Here is a 21,614-nt window from a genome sequence, read left to right on the forward strand (position 1 = left end):
TGTTCTGGGTTGGAAACAGCGTTCTCTCTCTACTCTTTCTTTCTTAATAATGAAGGCAGGAACAGTAACAACAGGCTTTGTGCTTCCAAGGGCTGTGTGACTCACTGTTCTGTCTGGCCTCCTAGTCCCAGTTACCGCCCTTTCCACAGCACTTGGCACACCTCCTTTAAGACTCCCCATGATCCCGGAAGAGGAAGGGGCCCTCGTCTCCATGTTGTAGAAGGACTCGGAGAGATTACTGACTTGCCCGCAGACACAAGCAGAATTTGAACCCGGGTCTTCCTGAGCTCAACTCCAGCCTCCTATCCATTAGGCCGGGCTGTCTCTCGTGGCACACAGATTAGGAAACTGAGGCTCAGGGAGTCGGAAATGGAGGAAGCTGCCATCTATTAAGTAAGAGGCCTTCTCGCTTTAGTTCATCCTCTCCCCTTTACCGGTTTTCTGGAAGGAGAGCATCTGGGTTTCTCCCCTCCCCCCCCCCCCACCTAGGCTCTGGCTGTGATGCTTTTGTCTCCACTGCTGGACTCGTGCCCAGGGCCGGAAGCGCAGGGGCCCACTCGGGGCCAGCTGGATCAGGCCGGACTGGCCCGAGGTGGCCGCCGGGGTCATGGGGCTGACCCCCTCGTGTGCCTTTGCTTCCCGGGCTCAGAGGAGCACAAGTGGCCGGAGGCGCGGGGAATGGAGCCGTTGGAAGGAGAGGGCTGTGTCTGAAAGGGCACCTGGCTCGGCAGGGCAACCATTTTCCCACTGAGAGAGGCTGGGTTTCTTTAATGTGAGCCTCATTTACTCCTAACAATTGAGAACCTTGCAGCGCCGGTCCCCGAGGATCAGTTGTTTGGAGAGGGAAAGGCTGTTCACGCTACATTTCCTCCTTGGCTGTTGTGTAGGGTTCCGAGTGGGCTTGGCGCGGGCCGCATGGGGAGGCTTACCCCGGTCTGAATAGGTGGCCCAGGGCCTCCACCTGCCCCTGATTGTTCGGGCCGGGCAGGGAAGGGGCCGCGCCCTTTGCACCTGCAATCAGATTGTGCGCCAGCTCGGCTCGTGGTTCTGAGCCCTTCTGGCAGGGAGGAGCCCGGGTTCCTTTCCCCACTAGAAAGCTTAAGGGATGCACTCATACAAAAGGAAATTCAATTCCATTTTTTTTTTCAATTCAAGCCTAAGAAGCATTTATGAATCACCTACTGAGTGCCAGGTGTGGGGGTTTGAGGGCAAAAAAAGAAGAAAGGAGAAAAGAAAAGCGCTTCCTGCCTTCAGGGAGCTTGCATTCCGCTGGGGAGCAGGAATCCATGACAGTTTGGAGGGAGGGGGCGCTCTAAACATCTGGGCCGACCCAGCGCGGGCCGGGAGCACCGCTCCGGTAAGGGCGCACGTGGGACGTTGCGTGTCATTTGCAGGGGGCAGCAAGCGCTTAGCTGGAAGGCAAAGCCCTTGAAGGAGAATAGCCAGATAGTGAAGGGCTTTAAATGCCCCAAAGAGGAGACGGGATTTGACTGAGGGGCGATAGGGAGCCACTGCAGCTTCTCCAAGCAGAGGGGTGACTTCCTCAAGTCACAAGGGTAAAACCCAGGTGTCCTAACATATTTTCATATGGGCTAAAGTTGGAATAATAGTAAAATGAGGGAGAGGCCTGGGCCGGTGATTTCAAAGGTGCGGCCAAAATGGAAATTGTCTCCAGCTGTGCCAGTTAGTTGGCTTCTCCTCCGGTTTTACAGGGTAGCCCCAGGCAGTGAGAAGTGAAGTCATTTCCCTCTAGTCACCACTTTTTTTTACTTCAGAGGCAGCACTTGAACCCAGGCTATTTTTCCATCCTCTTATGTCACACCGCCTTTCCTAAAAATCACAATAGCTGAACTGATGAAAGGCTCTATGTTCGGTGCCTCATTTGAGCTTTATCATAACTGTGAGTCAGGTGTCCTAGGCATTATTATCCCCATTTTACAGATGATGAAATGGAGACTCAGAGAGGTGAAGGTGTCTAGAGTCACATAGCTATTACATTTTAGAAGTCAGAAGGATTTGGATTTAGGTCTTTCTCCAAATCCAGAAGGATTCACTCAACCCCCCCTAGGATGCCAAGAGGGTAATGCTTCTATCATGTGAGATTTGTCTCCGAATCTCTAGGAGTGTCTCACTTTTTTTTAATAGTATTTTTAAAAATTAATTTTATAATGACAACTTTTTTTTTTGACAGTACATATGCATGGGTAATTTTTAACTACATTATCCCTTGCACTCCCTTCTATTCTGAATTTTCCCCTCCTTCCCTCCGCCCCCTCCCCTAGATGGCAGGCAGTCCCATACATGTTAAATATGTTATAGTATATCCTAGATATATGTGTGCAGAATTGTTTTTTTCGTTGTTGAACAGGAAGAATTGGATTCAGAAGGTAAAAATAACCTGGGTAAAAGGTAATAGTGCAAACAGTTTACACTCATTTCCCAGTGTTCCTTCTCTGGGTGTAGCTGATTCTGTCCATCAATTGGAACTGAATTAGATCTTCTCTTTGCCAAAATTATCCCCTTCCATCAGAATCCATCCTCGTACAGTATCATTGTTGAAGTGTATAATGATCTTCTGTTCTGCTCGTTTCACTCAGCATCAGTTGATGTAAGTCTCTCCAGGCCTCTCTGTATTCCTCCTGCTGGTCATTTCTTACAGAGCAATAATATTCCATAACATTCATATACCATAATTTACCCAACCATTCTCCAATGGATGGGCATCCACTCATCTTCCAGTCTTTGGCCACTACAAAAAGGGCTGCCACAAACATTTTGGCACATACAGGACCCTTTCCCTTCTTTAGTATTTCCTTGGGATATAAGCCCAGTAGTAGCACTGCTGGATCAAAGGTTATTATCACAGTTGATAACTTTTTGGGCATAGTTCCAGATTGTTCTCCAGAGTGGCCGGATTCTTTCACAACTCCACCAACAATGCATCAGTGTCCCAGTTTTCCCACATCCCCTCCAACATTCATCATTATCTTTTCCTGTCATCTTAGCCAATCTGACAGGTGTGTAGTGGTATCTCAGAGTTGTCTTAATTTGCATTTCTCTGATCAATAATGATTTGGAACACTTTCATATGAGTGGAAATAGTTTCAATTTCTTCATCTGAAAATTGTCTGTTCATATCCTTTGACCATTTATCAGTTGGAGAATGGCTTGATTTCCTACAAATTAGAGTCAATTCTCTATATATTTTGGAAATGAGGCCTTTATCAGAACCTTTATCTGTAAAAATGTTTTCCCAATTTGTTACTTCCCTTCTAATCTTGTTTGTATTGGTTTTGTTTGTGCAGAAACTTTTTAATTTGATGTAATCAAATTTTTTTCTTTTGTGATCAATGATGATCTCTAGTTCTCCTTTGGTCACAAATTCCTTCCTCCTCCACAAGTCTGAGAGGTAAACTATCCCATGTTCCTCTAATTTATTTATGATTTCGTTCTTTATGCCTAAATCTTGGACCCATTTTGATCTTATCTTGGTATATGGTGTTAAGTGTGGGTCCATGCCTAGTTTCTGCCATACTAATTTCCAGTTTTCCCAGCAGTTTTTGTCAAATAATGAATTCTTATCCCAAAAGTTGGGATCTTTGGGTTTGTCAAACACTAGATTGCTATTTTTATTCACTATTTTGTCCTCTGAACCTAACCTATTCCACTAATCAACTAGTCTATTTCTTAGCCAATACCAAATGGTTTTGGTGACTGCTGCTTTATAATATAGTTCTAGATTAGGTACAGCTAGGCCACCTTCAATTTGATTTTTTTTTCATTAATTCCTTTTAAATTCTTGTCCTTTTGTTCTTCCATATGAATTTTGTGGTTATTTTTTTCTAGGTCAAGTATCTCACTTTTTCAAAGGGAATGATTCTTGTTCCCTCCCCACTCTCCCTCCCAACATGTCTCCATCTTAGCCGAAGTGATGTTGGCAAAAGTCTCAGCATCAGAGAGGTCGGCTTGATTTTTCTCTTGGCCAAATTTGGACTCCCTTGCAGAACCTGGCTGGGTGATGGGGCTCGTCTGTATTTCCGTGCTTAGCCATCATGTTGCTAGGAAGAGACAGTTCTCAGGTTGCTGTCCCGGGTCCTGAAAGCTCCCCGGATGAGTAGCAGTTTCCTAGGGTGATGAAAACCTGAGCATTTCATTTGAAAAAAATAATAGCTCCTCTGGAACAGATTTTATCCTTCGGTTGGGGGCCTGGAGGAGGGTTTATCTTTGATCATTTTCTACATTTGAGGGTCCAGCTGTATATGGGGATGTGCTGGGGAAAACATTCTGGATTCACACAGCCAGAGAACTCAGTGGGGATAAAGCTTGTTTTTCTTTGACCTGTGTGCTCTGGAGTATCCCCAGAGCTATGTGGCTGGCTCTTTCAGCATCACCTCGATGAGCAGCCTTCTTGTGCTCAGTGAGGAAGCCAGTTTCCATTTTCTCCCTCCAAGCCTCATCAGGATGGAGTCCTGTGGAAAGCCGGTCTTCCCCGCCACCCCCAACCCCTCCCCGTGCCTTGTCCCCAGCGCTGTTCGTGGCAGCCTCCATTTGAAAGATTCTCTCTCCTTCCCCCCTATCTGCCACCAAATCTGGTTTCTGGAACACAAAGGACAATTCTTTCTATATTGTGTGGTTTGTTCTTCTGGACAAAATGGATTTCTTCTTGAATTTAGAGGGAAAAAATTGTCAAGCCAGACAGAGTAGGAGAGTGGCAAAGATGGAGATTTACGTCAGAGGACCAGGGGGCAAATCTTGATTCTGCTGCCTCATCCCAGTGAGCCTTTTGCTCACTTAATTTCTCTGGGCCTTCATTTCTTTATTTGGAAAACAAAGAGGGTAGACGAGAAAGATGATCTCTACCATCCTTTCTAGATGTGCGATCCTGTGCCATATCTGAGAAATCATCTTGTGCCTCTGGGCCTCTGATAGATCCATTCTGGCAATATCACATTAGAATGGCCAAAGAAGCCAGTCTGACAGAGACAGAGAAAGTCGCAAAAGGTGATCGCCCTCTAAAGGAACATGTGGGAGTGGGGGGGGGTGGTCATAGGATCTTAGGATTGGAAGGGATTTTAGAGCCAATAAATCTAACCTCCCAACCTTTACAGGTAAGAAATCCAAGGCCTAAAGAGATTAAGTGACTTGAGGCAGAATAGATTCAGAAGATTCAGAGAAAATTTCAGGACTTGGACTCAGAAGGAGTTCAAAACCTACCTCAGATGCTAAATTTCTCTGAATCTCATTTCCCTTATCTGTAAAATGGATTAGGAGAATAGCTACAGGAGCACCTCCCTCACTGGGCAGTGATATTGTACAGGAATGCTACCGAAATGTCAAGTATCATCATTCTTATTTGGGGGGCGGGGCTCTTGTTATTATCACTGAAGGTCACCCCGGGCCCAGAAGCAGAGGAATGTGAATCCAGCTCTAACTGCCTCCCTTCAGTGCACTGGCCAGTGCACCAGTTAATGGGATGATCCTCTGCATGCCCATAAGCCTCTGGATTTTCTTTTCAATTGTTTGCTGAGTAATGGCTGAGGAAGCAGAAGTGACTTCCTTTCCCCCCTCCTGCCAGGCCGCCTCCCTGAGTCACTGTACCCGAAGGAGCCCTGCCGGTGACTAGCTTTAATGGAACTCCCTGGGTGGGAGGAAGCCAGGTAGCCGGTCGCTCAGCTTAATAAAGATCCCTTGATGGGCTTGCAGAGAAATTGCATTTCTGGGGAATTTAAATTGTGAGCCTCTGCCCTTTCTTGATTTTAGCCCATTTCTGGCCCCATCACTTCTGCTTTCTCTTTCCCCTTGCTCTTTTCCTCCCTCCCCATTCCCCCCCCCCCCCAGTTGAACAAAGATTAGAAAATATCTTGACTTTTAAAAAACAAACCATGGAAAATTCTGTATTTGGTCTCAGTCATAACAACAGCAGCAGCAGCCATAATTACAAGGAACATTTATGTAGCATTTTCAAGTTTGCTGTCTATGTGTTCCCTTATTGCCATACGCTCATTAAGCATAAACAGATTACCTTTAAGTACTTTCAGTTGGCTTATGGGAATCTGAAAGCCCCTTTAGCTTTTGTTTTGGGGAAAAGTATGGATTTGTGATATCATCTGCATGGGGGACTTCTGGGAAGGAAATTCCCTCCACTATTGCAGATTGGCAGCTCCTTAGGGACTTGGAATCCTAATGTTTGGTTACCTGGGGGCTCAGTGAGGTGTGATGATTTGCTTAAAACCACATGGCTAATATATGCCACTGGCTGAATTTGAGTCCAAGTCTTCTGAATTTGAAGATCCACCCTCTATTTATTGGGTTATGGTTTCGGTCAAGGTTTTGCTTTTTTAAATAAATATAAAAAAATACAAAGCTGGGCTATGAAATATATGTCCACACATATACATATATTTAGGACTAGAACTTTGATTCATTGATGTATCCAGCTGCCAATGTGGAAACTCCCGCCGCCAATGCAAATCCAACAACTTGTTTACAAGCAACATTCTCTGTGGCAATGAGAAATTAAGGGACTTACTCAGATAGGATATAAGTCTAGGTCTTTAAATATAAGTGGCTTATCTAGGGGAGGGCTTGGGGGAAGGAGGGGAATCGGAACACAGGGTTGCAGCAAGGGCTGATGTTGAAGAATTGTCCATGCGTATGTTTTGAAAAATAAAAAGCTTTAATAATAAAAAAAAAATAGGTGACTAGACCAAGTGCCTTCCTTCCTGCTCTGCCCATTTCCCCCAGAACCTGGCTTTGTGCTATTTGCCTCAGCAGAAAGAGCTTTTTGTTCTGTCTGTGCATTAAGTACAAGTGAAAAGAACACATGCAATCCAAGCTATGGGAGATGGGGGGAATTGGCAGATCGGAACTAGGCACCCCAGGGCGGGGTCTCAGGTCCAGGGGGTCAGCTTGTTGGAGAGCTCTCTGGGAGGTCCCATGTGGCCAGGACTCAGAGGATCTATATAGATTTCTCTTGTGAGCACATTTCCATTTTCACCAATAGAGACTTTTTTTTTTCCTTTTTTTTTATTTATAATTTTTTTGACAGTATATATGCATGAGTAATTTTTTATAACATTATCCCTTGTATTCATTTTTCCAAATTTTCCCCTCCCTCCCTCTACTCCCTCCCCTAGATGACAGGCAACCCCATACATTTTACATGTGTTACAATATAACCCAGATACAATATATGTGTGTAAATACCATTTTCTTGTTGCACATTAAGTATTAGATTCCGAAGGTATAAGTAACCTGGGTAGATAGACAGTAGTGCTAACAGTTTACATTCACTTCCCAGTGTTCCTTCTCTGGGTATAGTTGTTTCTGTCCATCATTGATCAACTGGAAGTGAGACCAATAGAGACTTTTGAGCAATGAGGCATATTAATGGTAACTTTTGTTCTTAAGAGTTTAGAGGAAAGAACACGATAGCGTTGTTATGAAATAATGACTTTCCCAAGTAGGTCTGATTTTTTTTTTTTAATTACTAAAATTTTTATGGTTATTACGGCCCTTTAGAAGCACATTTCTAGTACGGTCTTAGGGGATACCCTGAGTTTTTTAGATGGCTTCCCTGGCCTTCCACCTCTAGGGTACCCTCTCAGTCTGGCCTTCTCAGGTATTTCTTTTAAAATGGGGAAATGGCAGAAAGAGAAGACTAGAGAGAATGACTGAAGCTGAAAGCTGAGCATTCCTATGCATGCACAGCTGAACCTTTTTTTTTTTTCTTTATTAAAGCTTTTTATTTTTCAAAACATTGCGTGGGCAATTTTTCAACATTAGCTCTTACAAAACCCTGTGTTTCAATTTTCCCCCCTTGCCCCACGCCCTCCCCTAGATGTCAAGTAGTCCAATACATGTTAAACATGGTAGAAATATATGTTCAATCCAATATATGCATACAGATTTGTACAATTATTGTGCCACAAAAGAAAAATCAAATCAAACCAGAAAAAAAGAGGGAAGCAAAATAAAATGCAAACAAAAACAAAAAGAGTGAGAATGCTCTGTTATGGTCCACATTCAGTTTCCACAGGACTCTCCCTGGATGTAGATGGCTCTCTTCATCACTGAGCAATTGGAACTGGTCTGAATCATCTCATTGTTGAAGAGAGCCATATAGTGTATAGTTTTGTGGTTGCATGCACTATGATCTCCTGGTGTTGCTCATTTCACTCAGCCTCAGTTCATGTAAGTCTCTTCAGGGCTCTCTGAAATCATTGTGTTGGTCATTTCTCATAGAACAGTAATATTCTCTCACATTCATATACCATCACTTATTCAGCCATTCTCCAATGGATGGACATCCATTCATTTTCCAGTTTCTTGCCACTACAAAGAGGGCTGCCACAACCATTTTGACACATACAGGTCCCTTTCCTTCCTTTAAAATCTCTTTGGGATATAAGCCCAGTAGAAACGCTACTGGATCAAAGAGTATGCACAGTTTGGTAATTTTTTGGGCATAGTTCCAAATTGCTCTCCAGAATGGCTGGGTTCATTCACAGTTCCACCAACAATGTATTAGTGTCCCAGTTTTCCCATATCCCCTCCAACATTTGTCATCTTTTCCTGTCATCTTAGCTAATCTGAGAAGTATGTACCTCAGAATTGTCTTAATTTTCATTTCTCTGATCAGTGGTGATTTAGAGCACCTTTTCATATGACTAGAAATAGTTTCAATTTCTTCATCTGAAAATTGTCTGTTCATATCCTTTGAACATTTATCAACCGGCGAAGGGCTTGAATTCTTTCATATATATATATAGGGCTTCAATTCGTTATATATTTTAGAAATGAGGCCTTTACCAGAACTCTTGAATATAAAATTTTCCCCTAGTTTATTGCTTCCCTTCTAATCTTGTCTGCATTAGTTTTGTTTGTACAAAAACTTTTTAACTTAATGTAATCAAAATTATCTACTTTGTGATCAGTAATGATCTCCAGTTCTTTAGTCACAAATTCCTTCCTCCTCCACAGATCTGAGAGGTTAAAGTATCCTCCTATGTTTTTCTAATTTGTTTATAATCTCATTCTTTATGAACCCCTTCAACCTTATCTTGGTATGTGGTGTTACATGTGAATCAATGCCTAGTTTCTGCCATACTAATTTCCAGTTTTCCCAGGAGTTTTTGTCAAATAGTGAATTCTTATCCCAAAAGCTGGGGTCTTTGGGTTTGTCAAACATTAGATTATTAAACTTATTGACTATTTTGCCCTGTGAACCTAACCTGTTCCACTGATCGAGTTCTCTATTTCTTTGCCAGTACCAAATGGTTTTGATTACCACTGCTTTATAATATAGTTTTAGATCTGGTACAACAGCTGAACCTTTTTAAAAGTAAATTTTTTCTTTTAAACTGAATGAGCATTTATTTTCTCTCCCTAACCCCAGAACCACTCCCAGAAAAAAAAAAGAAAAGGAAAAAAAAACCCTTGTAACTGATCTGAATTGTCAAGCCAAGCAAATCCCACATTAGCCATATCCAACAGCGCATCTCATTCTGTTTATTGACTTTATTCTCTTTATTGTTTATTGAGTCAAGCAAGACGCCTCTTTTGATGGTGTCAAATAGCTGGAAATTAATAGGACATCCATTATTGGGGAATGCCTGAAAAAATTATGGTAGATAGATGTAATAGGATCCCATTTTACTTAAGAATTTATTTTATAAGAAATGGTGAAGGGAATGGTTTAAGAGTAATCTGGGAAGACTCATGTGAACTGATTCAGAGAAAAGCCAGCTGGAATATAAGTGAACTTCTCATTCAACTTTTAAATGTTGTCCATTCGATGAGGTATTATTAGGAAAGCAACTGGGGACTTGTTTTCTGAATATCTTGCCATTCAGATGCCGTGATGAGGGGGAAGGTAGAGTACAAGACATCTAAGTTGAGGGGGAAATTAGCAAGAACCTGCCTCTCTACAGCCATGGGTTTGAGGCAGAATGATGTAGTGATTTTAGTGCCAGCCTTGGAGTCAGGAGTGTCTGGGTTTAAATCTCCTCCCTTATTACTTATTAGTTTGTCCAAAAGCAAGTCACCTCGCCTTGCTGAGCCTCGGTTTCCTCATCTAAAAAATGGCAAAAATAATATTTGGAGTGCCCTTCTCATAGGAGTGTTGTTATAAATGAGATAATGTATGGGAAGCCAGTTGCAAACTTCAAAGTGCCATGTAAATGTCTGTTATCGATTGAAAATTTAGCCGGCCTTTTAGGGTTTCTATTCTGTGAGAGGGAACCAGGCCCGAGGGATATAGAGGTGGCCTTAGAAGCAGGAAGACCTGAGTGCAGATCCCAATGGTGACACATACTGATCATGTGACTTTGGGAAAGCTGCTTTCCTTTCAGTACCCCTGGCCACTCTCTTAAGAGTGTAAGTTACACATACATTCTCTAACATGTGTAACATATATTGGACTAGCTGCCATCTCGGGGAGGCGTGGAGGAAGGAGGGGAAAATCAGAAACAAGGCTATGCAAGGGTCAGTGCTGAAAAATTGTGCATATGTTTTGAAAATAAAAAAGTTTTAATTAAAAAAAAAAAGAAAATGTAATTTAAAAAAAAAGAGTTTAAGTTACAGAGGAGTTGTCTGATCTACACTGATATTGGACATATCCTTACTTGGAGTTCCTTATATCAATGAAATCCCAGATCTTGACCAAAAAAAGTGCGCCAAGCGCTATGTTGGCTGCATCGCCAAGGAATGTACAGCCTGGTGCTTATGATGATGAGATCATCATCACCACTTGTCTATTTTTTTTCTGCTGCTTTGGAAAGGTTGGGGGGTGTCCCCATCCTGATATTGAGAGAGGGCATTCCTGATGCCCTGCTGTGCTCACTTCTTGGTCCCAGAAAGTCAGCACCAATTCCTTAATCTGGTTAGAGTCTGGGTGTCCTATGGCACCAACCTTCTGGAGGAAGAGTTGAATGAGATCGACCAATCAAATGGAATGGTCAAAGCCAGGGCAGGTATGGTAGCCCAGAGCTTGTATGGCTCATGGGCCCGCCTTTGTTAGGTGGCAGTGGTGGTCTTGGAGGTGGTGTTCAAAAGAGGATGACCCTTAGTAATCTGAGTTGTTTTTTTTAGATGGTAGAGCATCAAATCCATCTGCTTTAAGGTAGAAATGTCCTTGGTTTTGGTTTTGCTTCGGCCCTGTGATTTCATTGGTGGGGGTAGGGTGCAGCTCCCAGTTTGGAATTCTCCTCACCCCTATAGACCAGCAACTTCCTGGTTACTTAGAGTTGCAGGAGAAGTGAAGTGACTTGCCTAGAGTCACACAGTTAGCGTGTCAGAAACAGGCCTTGAACTCAGCTTTTCACGTGGTACTGTATTCTGAGCAGGTGGGCCTTTGGGTGCCTAGAACCAGAGTTGTGTGTATGTTCTGGGCCATGATGGAATCATCCTTTGGGTGATCCTCTTTGATCACTGGGAGCACATCCCACTAGGAGCGTAAATGAGCTGGCAGCGGCCTCTCTAGGGCCAGCGCCAGCTTCCCGGATAAGCGGGAGCTTCATTCCCCTTGGCTGGAAAACGAGATCTTCCTGGAGAACAAAAATTCGCTTCGATATAAATAATGTTGATTATTACTCTACCTGAAATTCCCAGAGCTTGGAGTCACCGAGATCTCCTTCTCGAGTCATATATTTTGGAACTGTTTGTGTATATCATGATGCATTATCTAACCTTTCATACTGTTGGAGGCCAGCATTATGGAAATCAGTAGCTTTTGATTCCAGTGGAAGGTCAGCCTAACGGAATTATGCAACTTTGAATGCAATTGCTTGAAGCTGCCACTTTGAAAGTTTTTCTCATCTTAATACCTTGCAACAGAAAGAAATATTTTCACTCCCATTTGCGCCTAATGATTTATTTCTCTGATTGTCACTTGCTTCATGGCGTGGGCCGGCACGCCAGGCCGTTCTGTGTAGCTTTGTTCATTCTGCTGTTTGCCGTAGATTAACAGCGAAGGGCCAAGATTCAATGAAAAAGTGTTTGGGGGGATTTCAGGCCACAGAAGGCTGAAAGAGCCCTACAGAATCAATATTTATGGGGCATTTGTGGTTTTGCACGGTAGCCAGAAATGAGGTGTATTTTCTTTTACAATGGATTCGATTTCAGAATTATGAAAAGCAGGTGTGGGCTGGAGCCTGATGTGTTTAAGTAAGTGACGACATATTCCCTGCTGAAGGTGAATCAGCATCTTCCAGTATACCAACTGATTTCCCAGAGAAAGGGGTACATGCATGCGTACAGGTACCCATGCATGTGGGCATGTCCATTTTCTGGGACATGGGGCAGATCGAAGCCCCGGGCCTCTTTCGGGCCCCAAAAGCCTCCTTTTGTACAGACTTGCTTGACGAAGCTCTCTTGTCCCCCATGCCACGAAGTGCTTAGAAGAGACTTTCTTTTCTTTTGTTTTCTTTCTTTCTTTCTTTTTTTTTTTAATGGTAAGGATGAGCTGAGTAGGATGCACAGTTCATCACAGGCATTCTTTAGTTCATTTTATAACATGGTACTCGGACCCAAGTTTGGCCACATTTAGCGACTATTTATATTTACTAAGCGACTGATAAATATCTAGTACCTCTAGTGGGTCAGTGGAAGGAAAGTGGTGCTGAGGGTCTAGAAACCGTCTTTCTGGAAGTCTAAAGGGCAGAGATGGGACTAGCTGACCTCTGAGGTCTGGGTCTTCCAGCTTGAAATCTCAGAGCCTGGGATCCTGCCCAGGGTCATGGCGACAAAGGTCACTGCTCTCATCAAGCTTCTTATCTCACTGGGGAACTGTGAGGAAACACAGGAAAAGATAAACAATAATAATTCTATTCTGTCAATGTTACTGCTTCCTACTAGACCACACCCTCCATGAGGGCAGTGCCCATTGGTCTCTTCTAAGTCTCACACCTTGCACGGTGCCCCATATGTGGTAGGTGCTTACTACTTGGCACCTAATAGATCATTTTTGCCTTTATTTGAATGCAGTGTTTGCTAAGTTGCAAATGAATAATGAGGCAAGGCTGTAAATTGCTAAGACTAGACCAGTTGATCAATGATGGACAGAAAGAACTACACCCAGAGAAGGAACGCTGGGAAGTGAATGTAAATTGTTAGCATTACTGTCTATCTACCCAGGTTACTTATACCTTCTGAAGCTAATACTTAATGTGAAACAAGAAATTTGGTTGTATCTAGGTTATATTGTAACACATGTAAAATGTATGGGATTGCCTGTCATCGGGGGGAGGGAGTAGAGGGAGGGAGGGGAAAATTTGGAAATAGGAATACAAGGGATAATGTTGAAAAAAAATTACCCATGCATATGTACTGTCAAAAAATTATAATTGTAAAATTAATTTTAAAAATTACTAAGACTAGAGAGAGGAGAGTTGCTTTCTGTGGTATCCATTTTATGAATCAGAGTCATCCAAATGCAGTGCTTCAGATTTTTTTTCCCCCTATATGTTTTTAGTGGGGAGTGTCCAGATTTCTGATTTCATTAGCATAAGGCATTCTCCATGGATAAAGTCCCTTCGCTGCTACAGATCACTTACATCACTGTAACGTAGTTTTATAGAGTTTCCTGGACCACAAGAAGTTAAATGACTTGTCCAGGTTCACACAGCCTATATATTTCAGAGGCAGGACTGGAAAGTAGGTTTGCCTGACTCCAAGGCCAGCTTTCTAGTGGTTATGTTCTGCAGCCTCTCTTTTCTCAAATTAGCAGTGACAACATTTCCTTTGGAAGATAACAGGTATGAAGGACTGCATCTTAAAAGAGCCTATTTTTTTCCTTGGCAGTTTACTTTTTGAAGTTGTGAAATCATGGCATAAGAAAATTTTTTTCCCTCCTCCCCCAGTTCTCTTGCCCATATGTGTGCTCGAGGTACCCAGAGCATTTCGCACTAATGCTAGACATCTGCTTTACAAAATTATTATGGGCTAGAGGTGCTTAAAAATAGTAACATTTATCGTTTGTTGTAGAGTTGAAATGAGATCCATGGAGCCCAAATATTATAAGGGGATCAGCATGTCATGGGGTCTTCTTAGGGACTGGCATCTTCAGGGTAGCAAAGGAAAGGATTTAGACTCTGGGAGTCAATTCTGGGGGAGATTCTTTTTTTTTCTTTCTTTTTTTAAATAATGGCTTCTTTATTTTCAAAATACATGCAAAGAAAGTCTTCAACATTCACCCTTGCAAAATCTTGTGTTCCAAAGTTTTGCCTTCCCTTCCCCCCACTCCCTCCCCTAGACAGCAAGCACTAATATATGCCAAACACATGCAATTCTTCTAAGCACGTTTCCACAATTATCACTCTGCACAAGAAAAATCAAATCAAAAGGGGAAAATGAGAGAAAAAAGCAAACAAACAATAACAAAAAGGTGAAAATGCTGTGTTATGATCCCCACTCAGTCCCCACAGCCCTCTCTCTGGGGGCAGATGGCTCTCTCCATCACAAGACCATTGGAACTGATCTGAATCACTCCATTGTTGAAAAGAGCTACGTCCATCAGAATTGATCTTCATATAATTTTGTTGCTGGGTACAACGATCTCCTGGTTCTGCTCATTTCACTCGGCATCGGTTCACATAAGTCTCTCCAGGCCTCTCAGAAATCATCCTGTTGGTCATTTCTTACAGAACAATAATATTCCATAATATTCATATACCACAGTTTATTCAGCCATTTCCCAACTAATGGGCAGCCACTCCTTGCCACTACAAAAAGGGCTGCCACAAACATTTTGGCCCATGTGGGTCCCTTTCCCTCCTTTAAGATGTCTTTGGGATATAGACCCAGTGGTAACACTGCCGTTTCAAAGGATATGCACGGTGTGATGGCCCTTTGGGCAGAGTTTGGGGGAAATTCTTATAAAGCTTCCCAAACTTTGGCTACCATATTCTTAACTCCTTGCCACTGAGGCATTCAGTTAGAAACTGATTTATGTCTTTTCAGTGGGATTTGATGATTGAAACCGTTAAACGTGGCTTTTCACCATGTACATCAGCCCTCTTATTTTCCCCTCCCCAAGATGGAGAACTCAGGTAGCGTGGGGGCTGTTTGCTCACCTTCCCCCAGCCTCGCTTCTGATCTGGCTCTATGCTTGTGGGTTTTTTTCCCTTCAGAAATAGGATTCGAAGGCCCACATCCATCCCAGCGGGGCAGCGTCAGTATAATTGACAGGCTGAAACACGGCCCTGTCTCCTCGGGATTATGGTTAACTACATGATACCCAGCCCAGTGGCCCCATATCGACAGAGACAAAGAGCTTAGATGTAGGTAGTGCAAATTCATCTGAAAATCTCTATGGCCTTTTTCTAGAGCTAATAGATGAGGACTCTGCAAAATGTCACCCTGATTGCAGATGAAACCTTAAGCGCTGGCTTGCCACTGGAAAACAAAAACGTTCGTGGCCTAATTCTGGAGCTTCTTCCCTAGGATAAATGGGGGAACTTAGCCTTCAGTGGGACTGTATTTGGTCTCAGCAAAAAAGAGCTTGGTGGTCATTTGATTAGATGAGACTAGGCAATAGCAGGGAATGGGACAAGCATTTATTAAGTGGCTATTATGTGCCAAGCACTGTGCTAAGCATTTGTATTTGATCCTTACTATCTTGGCAAGTAGATACTATTAATGTCATCATTTTACAGTCGAGGAAGCCGAGGCAGTCAGAGATGACTATATGGCTTGTCTGGGATCACGCAGCTGATATCAGAGACTGGATTTGAACTTAGGTCTGCCTGATTCAGAGGCAGCTGGATGGTTCAGTAGCTAGAATACCAGGACCTGAGTTCAGAAACTTAGTCGTTACGTGGCCCTGGGAAAGTCACCCCGTTTTTCTCAGTTTCCTCATCTGTAAAATGAGCTGGAGAAGGAAATGGTAACCCATGCCAGTATCCTTGCGAAACAAAACAAAACAAATCCAAGCGGGGTCGTGAAGAATAGGACCCGACCAAACAACAACCTGCCGGCACCCTATCCACTGCACCATCTAGCTGCCTGATGCTGAGTTTTACATAGCTTTCCCGGTGAGAAATGTGAGAGCCACTCAGGTCAGATACCTTTTGGGTGGATGTGGGGAAGTGAGCATTGCAGGACAGCAGCATGGCGTTAGGGCTACAAGTAGAGGCATCACTGTGGGGGTAAATGTTTAATGACCAGCTGTCCAAAAGTATGGATGCAGGTCAAACTTTTCCATTCAAACTACATCATTAATACTTTCTCTGTTGCTTTTTTAAAAGTCTCAACAATCAACAGAACAACAAATTAAGCCCTCATTGACAATGCTTGCCAATTTCTGAGATGTAAATATGCTCACAATGAGTTCTGTTGCATAGAGCCCACTCTAGCACACTTCTGCTTAGAGGCAACCAGGTCTACCATTCTTCCCTTCTAGATGAGGAAACTGAGGCTCAGGGAGGTTGGCGGCCCTGTCTGAGGTCACACAGGTAGGAAGGACCAATGGCAGGATTCAAACTCAGATCCTGGGCCTCCAGAGACAATGCTATTTCCTCTCTACTCAGCTGCCTGGGATGAAAGAAAAACCTGGGCCTTTTTCTTTCTAGTCTAAAATGTGAAAGCTCCGGTGTGTGTGTGTGTGTGTGTGTGTGTGTGTGTGTGTGTGTGTGTGTGTGTGTGTGTGTTTTGGAGGGGCGATGGGAAGGATAGAGCATTAAGGACTTTGGACCTCAATCATGATGGGGTTGAGGGAGAGACTTGGATTTTGCTGATGCCTGGAACTGCCACACTGTTCTTTGTTTGGCTCAAAAAGAAAAGAAAAAACTAAAGAAATTGTGTAGACTCGAAGCTGAATTTACAGGAAATGACACTTTTTAATTGATTCGCAGGCAGGATCTGAGAGAAGTCCGTGCAATGAGGCTGAGTGTCCCTGCTGGACAAGCCACAGAATGTTATCTGCATTCCCATCACCCTCAAATGAATATGAAACTCTGCAATGTGGCACAAACCTATAAAAGGGCAATTTTATTTATTGAATCCGGCTACTATTTCAGGCTGTCATTCAGTGCTGGCAATTCAGCCCTGACTCTGTGAAAGGCAGGCAGGGCCAGGCAAACACATCCCTCTTTATTGGCCCTGCTGGGGCCTCCATTCGGAGCTTGCTCATGCGCTGCGGGCAGGGGCGGGACGCTTGCAAATGGTTTCCTGTGGCTGCAGAGTTTTGGTGTGGGCCCTATCCCGAAGCAGGACCCAAGCTGGAGTTAGAACTGGCCCTAGAAGGTTTCACTTCAGCTGCTTGGGGAAGGATGGTCATTGCTGGGGCCATGTGATCGCAAGCCCAGGGATGGGGGGGGGGGGCAAGGTTCAACAGGGATGAGCCCCGGTTGTTGGGGCTTTCATTCATTTTATGGTCAAAGGAGCAGAGTGGGATACCCCAGGTATCCCAGGATTCTGAGGAGTGGGCTGCCCAGAGAGCCAGCCTTGGGGTCACGAGATCTGGGTTTAAGTGCCGCTCTGCCATACGCTAGCTGTGTGATCTTAGGAAAGTCACTTTCTTTGCCTGTGCTGGGCATCCCTCTAAAAATAGAAGCGTTGGAGGAGGTACTGAGCTACAATCATGGACGGAACTCCCACAGCCCACGGAGTCACTGATCCATCCCTTGGCCCTTTTTCCACCCAAATCTTAAGAAATCCATGGCTGTCTTTGGAAAAGCAGGCGGGCCCCTACTGGCTAGTGTACTAGCTTAGACCTGGTACAAGCCTGAGTTCCCAATAACACTCTGTCAGAACCAGAAGCCCTTCGCTGAGATGGCTGAAGGAATCCACAGGGCCAACAGGGCCCAGGGAAGTCTTCTTGCGTGACCTTCGGCTGTGATCCCTCCAAAGTTTTAGAAACAGGGATGCATCTTGGCGTGTTGTTTTAAACAAGGAAAAACAACTTGAGAGAGGGTCCGAGTTTCCCTCCGAAATGCACCCACAGGGACTCATGGATACTGAGAGAACATCCCTCCTGATGTCATGTTTCAACTTCGAACCCCCAAAATTTCAAGCTGCTCTCCCTCCCGTCTCTTCCCCTTTATCCTGGGTGGAAATGGAGATCTGAGCCTGGCTGCTACTTAGCAAAGTATCCTCGCCTGCGACTGAGCCCTGTCCAGTCTCGTCTCTCTTGGGTTCCTGATAGGTCTTGGCAGTTGTTGGACTATGGCTGGATTTTCAGAGCTAATTAGGATCCAGACTACTTCCAATAAGAAGCTTTTGGCCCCCAGTTTTGTTCCTTGGTGGCTGGTGTGAACACACATGGTGTCCTACACCTTAACGGAGGTAGGGGGAGGGGAAGGCCTGTTCCTCTCCCCCTCCCTGTATGTCAGTGCCGCTTTATGTTACAATAGCTGTGGGGTGTGTGCATGTGTGTGTGTGTGTGTGTGTGTGTGTGTGTGTGTGTGTGTGTATCCGTCCCAGGGTGGGCTGGGAGCCAGCCAGCAGAGCTGCCTTTCACCATTCATGCTCCTCATGAGCTCAACAGAAAAAGAAAGCCACATTCTCTACTGACAGCTTCCTCAGCCTGTGTGGGGTGCTATCCCTTCAATCAGCTACACCAGCCTCACTTGAACCCCCCAAACAGTATAGCTGGGCACTAATGGGCCTTGAAATTGAGGACCGAGGTCACCTTTTGTCATTTTGGCCAGACTATTTTTTTCCTACTCTTTCCCCCCAGCCCTCCCGCTCCTTGATCACCTCTAGGACAGATATTATCTCCTTGTCCCTCAGAATCCCCCAGCCTGCCTTTTCCCTGCTCCTTGTCTCCCTGCCAGAGCAGAGGAGATGGATGGTACCCCACATGAGGCTGCCCGGTACATTGGAGGGAGGGACACAAGCTCTCTTCAAGTGTCTTCTCTCATTTGGTTTCTAGGATGAGTGGCTAGGCCCGTGGGCTAGAAGCTAGCATTTGTTAAGCCTATCTGTGATGGCGCCTTGGAAGCTCGGGAGCGAGCAATTTCATGGGCCGCTGGCCTGGGGTTGTGATCTTACTTTAATAAATGCTGCCCCGATCCTGGTTTCTAATGGGACTTGCTGCTTTTCCAACCCTGGGCTTTATTTCAGGGCCCCTGCTTTTTTCCTTCTCTTCCTCCCACCTTTCCTTTTCTCTTGCTCTCTTTTCCTAATTTCTGTTCACCTCACTCCTTTCCCCGCCGTCTTCTTTCCCTCGATCCCTCACCCAGTTCAAAAATAATCAGTTGACCTTTCGTCTCCTGAACCCTTGTGCCTAGCACAGTGCCTTGAAGCCCAGTAGCAATTTCAACCATGCTTCTTGATCCCTATCCACTGAGAAGAGTTGTAAATGGCCACTCCACAGTGAGGCACCATGGGGCTCCCATTCCTGGGACTGACTGTTGTCTGAGGTGAGCCGGGGGGTCACCTCTGGCTCCCCCTCAAGTTCTGGACTGTCTCGGCAGCAGAGAGGGAGATGACACTCTCCAATTGTGCAGTGCCCCCCCCAGGGGCAAAATAAGGGGGTCAGCAGGGCCCAGCCCTCCTGAGCTTCAATCCCAGGATTATTGGGAGGCTTCAATGAGATGATGTACAGTAAAATGCCAAATAAAATAGTCCCTACCCTCAGAAAGCTTCCATTCTTACCCCCAAAAGATCCCCTAAAAGCTTCCATTCTCCTGGGGGGAGTTTTTGAATACTGTGTTTGATTCTCTGGGGATTTGGGAGGGAGGGAAGAAGGAAGGTGTAGCTTGAGACCGAGCAGACTTTCTCTTGCTGTGAAATATTGAAGCAGAAGACATTTTGAAAACATCATGATCTTCTGGCTCCCTCTCCAAGTTAATTTTGGTCAGCCAGGGACGGGGCAGATAGATGATCGAGGGGGGCCATCCCGCAGCCACTTGGCCGCAGTCCAGATCCCAGGAAGGGCTCCCTAAATTGTCCTGTGCTCTCTAGTCATATCAGGGCAGGTGGATCTCTTTGAAAAATGGTGTCAAGTTATATTCCTGGCCCTTGTGGTGAAAATGCTTTCCAAATGTGAGCATGAGTTGAGAGCAGGCTCTTCTGTGCTCGGGGAAGGTTGTTGCTTTGGTGTAACCGCAAAGCCAGGGTAAACCTCAGCTGGGCTGTAGCTATTTTGGACACCAGGTTTCTAGCGGCTGACGTGTAATTGCCCAAGTGGCAGATTACATCATCTTCACAGCAGAGAGCCGTGCAAAATACGAGACTTGGCTGATGATTCCGGTGGCGGGCGGACACTTCCTGGAAAAAGTTTGAAGGGGTTTCCCCTGAGCCAGGCGTCCCCTCTGCTGGCTTGGGCCTTCCACTTAAGCCCGAAGAAAAACTCAGGGAGGGCTGATGGGACAAAATAATAATAATTGGGATGATGGGAATGAAAATGGAGTGTTTTCTTCACAGTGTACCTGCCGGGTAGGTCAAGACAGCATTATCATCTCCACTTTCAGTTGTGGAAATGGAGGCGCACTGAAGGGAAACGACTTATTCAGGGTAAAAGGATCATAGACGTAGACTGGCAGGGGTTTTCTTTTTGTGTGTGTGGGGCCATATAGTTGAATCCCTCCTTTACAGAAAAGCAAACTGAGGCTCGGAGAGAAAGGATTTAAGGTCAAGTGTCAGAGCTACCAAGGTCCTATCTCCATGAGGATCTAGACTGGTTCTTTCATTTAACAAATGCAGTAAGTGAAACTGAGCTAGGTGAAATGTCCTACCCCAGATCCCAGCAAGGAGGCCTCTGACTGCCACACAGCTCAGGCTCCCTGATGACAAGGCCCGTGTCCTTGCCAAGAAACGAAGGCCTATATCTCACGTATCGGGCTCTTTAACTTTGGGAGACTTCATGGACATGACTTCTATTGGTAGTAGGGTGAAATCATAAGATTGCAGATTTAGAACTAGAAGGGATCCATGTTTCATACTTTACAGAGATGGAAACTGAGGCCCAGTGGGAGGGGGAAGTGACTTGATAAGGGTCACCCAGAGAATGAGTAGCAGAGGCAGATCTTCCAGATCCAACATTTCTTGCACTGTCCCTCCCTTCCATCAAATTCAAAAAATCTCAACCGAAAATGGAAATTGATTTCTTGACCTTTGGACAAAAACAACAAAACTACCATGGGCACCTAAGGTCTGGTCTGGACTCGCAGTGGTCTTCAGCTGTCAGATTGGGCCATCTTTTGTAGTGTTTGGTGCCTGCCTAGGGAAGATTTTGAAATGAATCTTTTGGTGGGTCCCATCAGCCCATCCTAAGTCAGGCATGGGAAATTCCCTTCCACCCAGAGCCCCCCAGCATGGTCTTCACCCACGTGGGCCACCTGTAGACTGTGCTAAGCCATCAGGTTGACTCGTCTCTCAGGTGAAAGACGGGCTTGAAAATCATAAGGATTCTCTCTGGCCACACATCCAGCGTGACCCGGCTGCCTCTTTGGCAAAAGTCTGAAGAGAGATAATTTTGGGCAAAGCGGGACAACAAGATGGCCACAAGCTTCAAAAGCAGCAGCAGCAGCTCCCACAGTCCTCAGCTTTTTATTGCTGAATGATGCCTCTTGTAAATACCCTAGATGATCATTACATCAAATGAGAGAGAAATGCCCCAAACTCAATATTAATTGGTTTGGTATCAGCTGCCGGCCTGGTTTCCAGAGCCA

The 21,614-nt window shown here is 44.8% G+C and overlaps 1 protein-coding gene across 5 annotated transcripts in view; it reads left to right on the plus strand.

The window, feature by feature from the left end:
• The window catches only part of PCDH19 (protocadherin 19), a 111,061-nt gene that overhangs the window by 14,016 nt on the left and 75,431 nt on the right, over nucleotides 1-21,614 (plus strand). The gene's annotated exons all lie outside the window — the stretch shown is intronic.

The sequence above is a fragment of the Sminthopsis crassicaudata genome, chromosome X (assembly GCF_048593235.1).
Source record: "Sminthopsis crassicaudata isolate SCR6 chromosome X, ASM4859323v1, whole genome shotgun sequence".
In the NCBI taxonomy this organism is placed as follows: domain Eukaryota; kingdom Metazoa; phylum Chordata; class Mammalia; order Dasyuromorphia; family Dasyuridae; genus Sminthopsis; species Sminthopsis crassicaudata.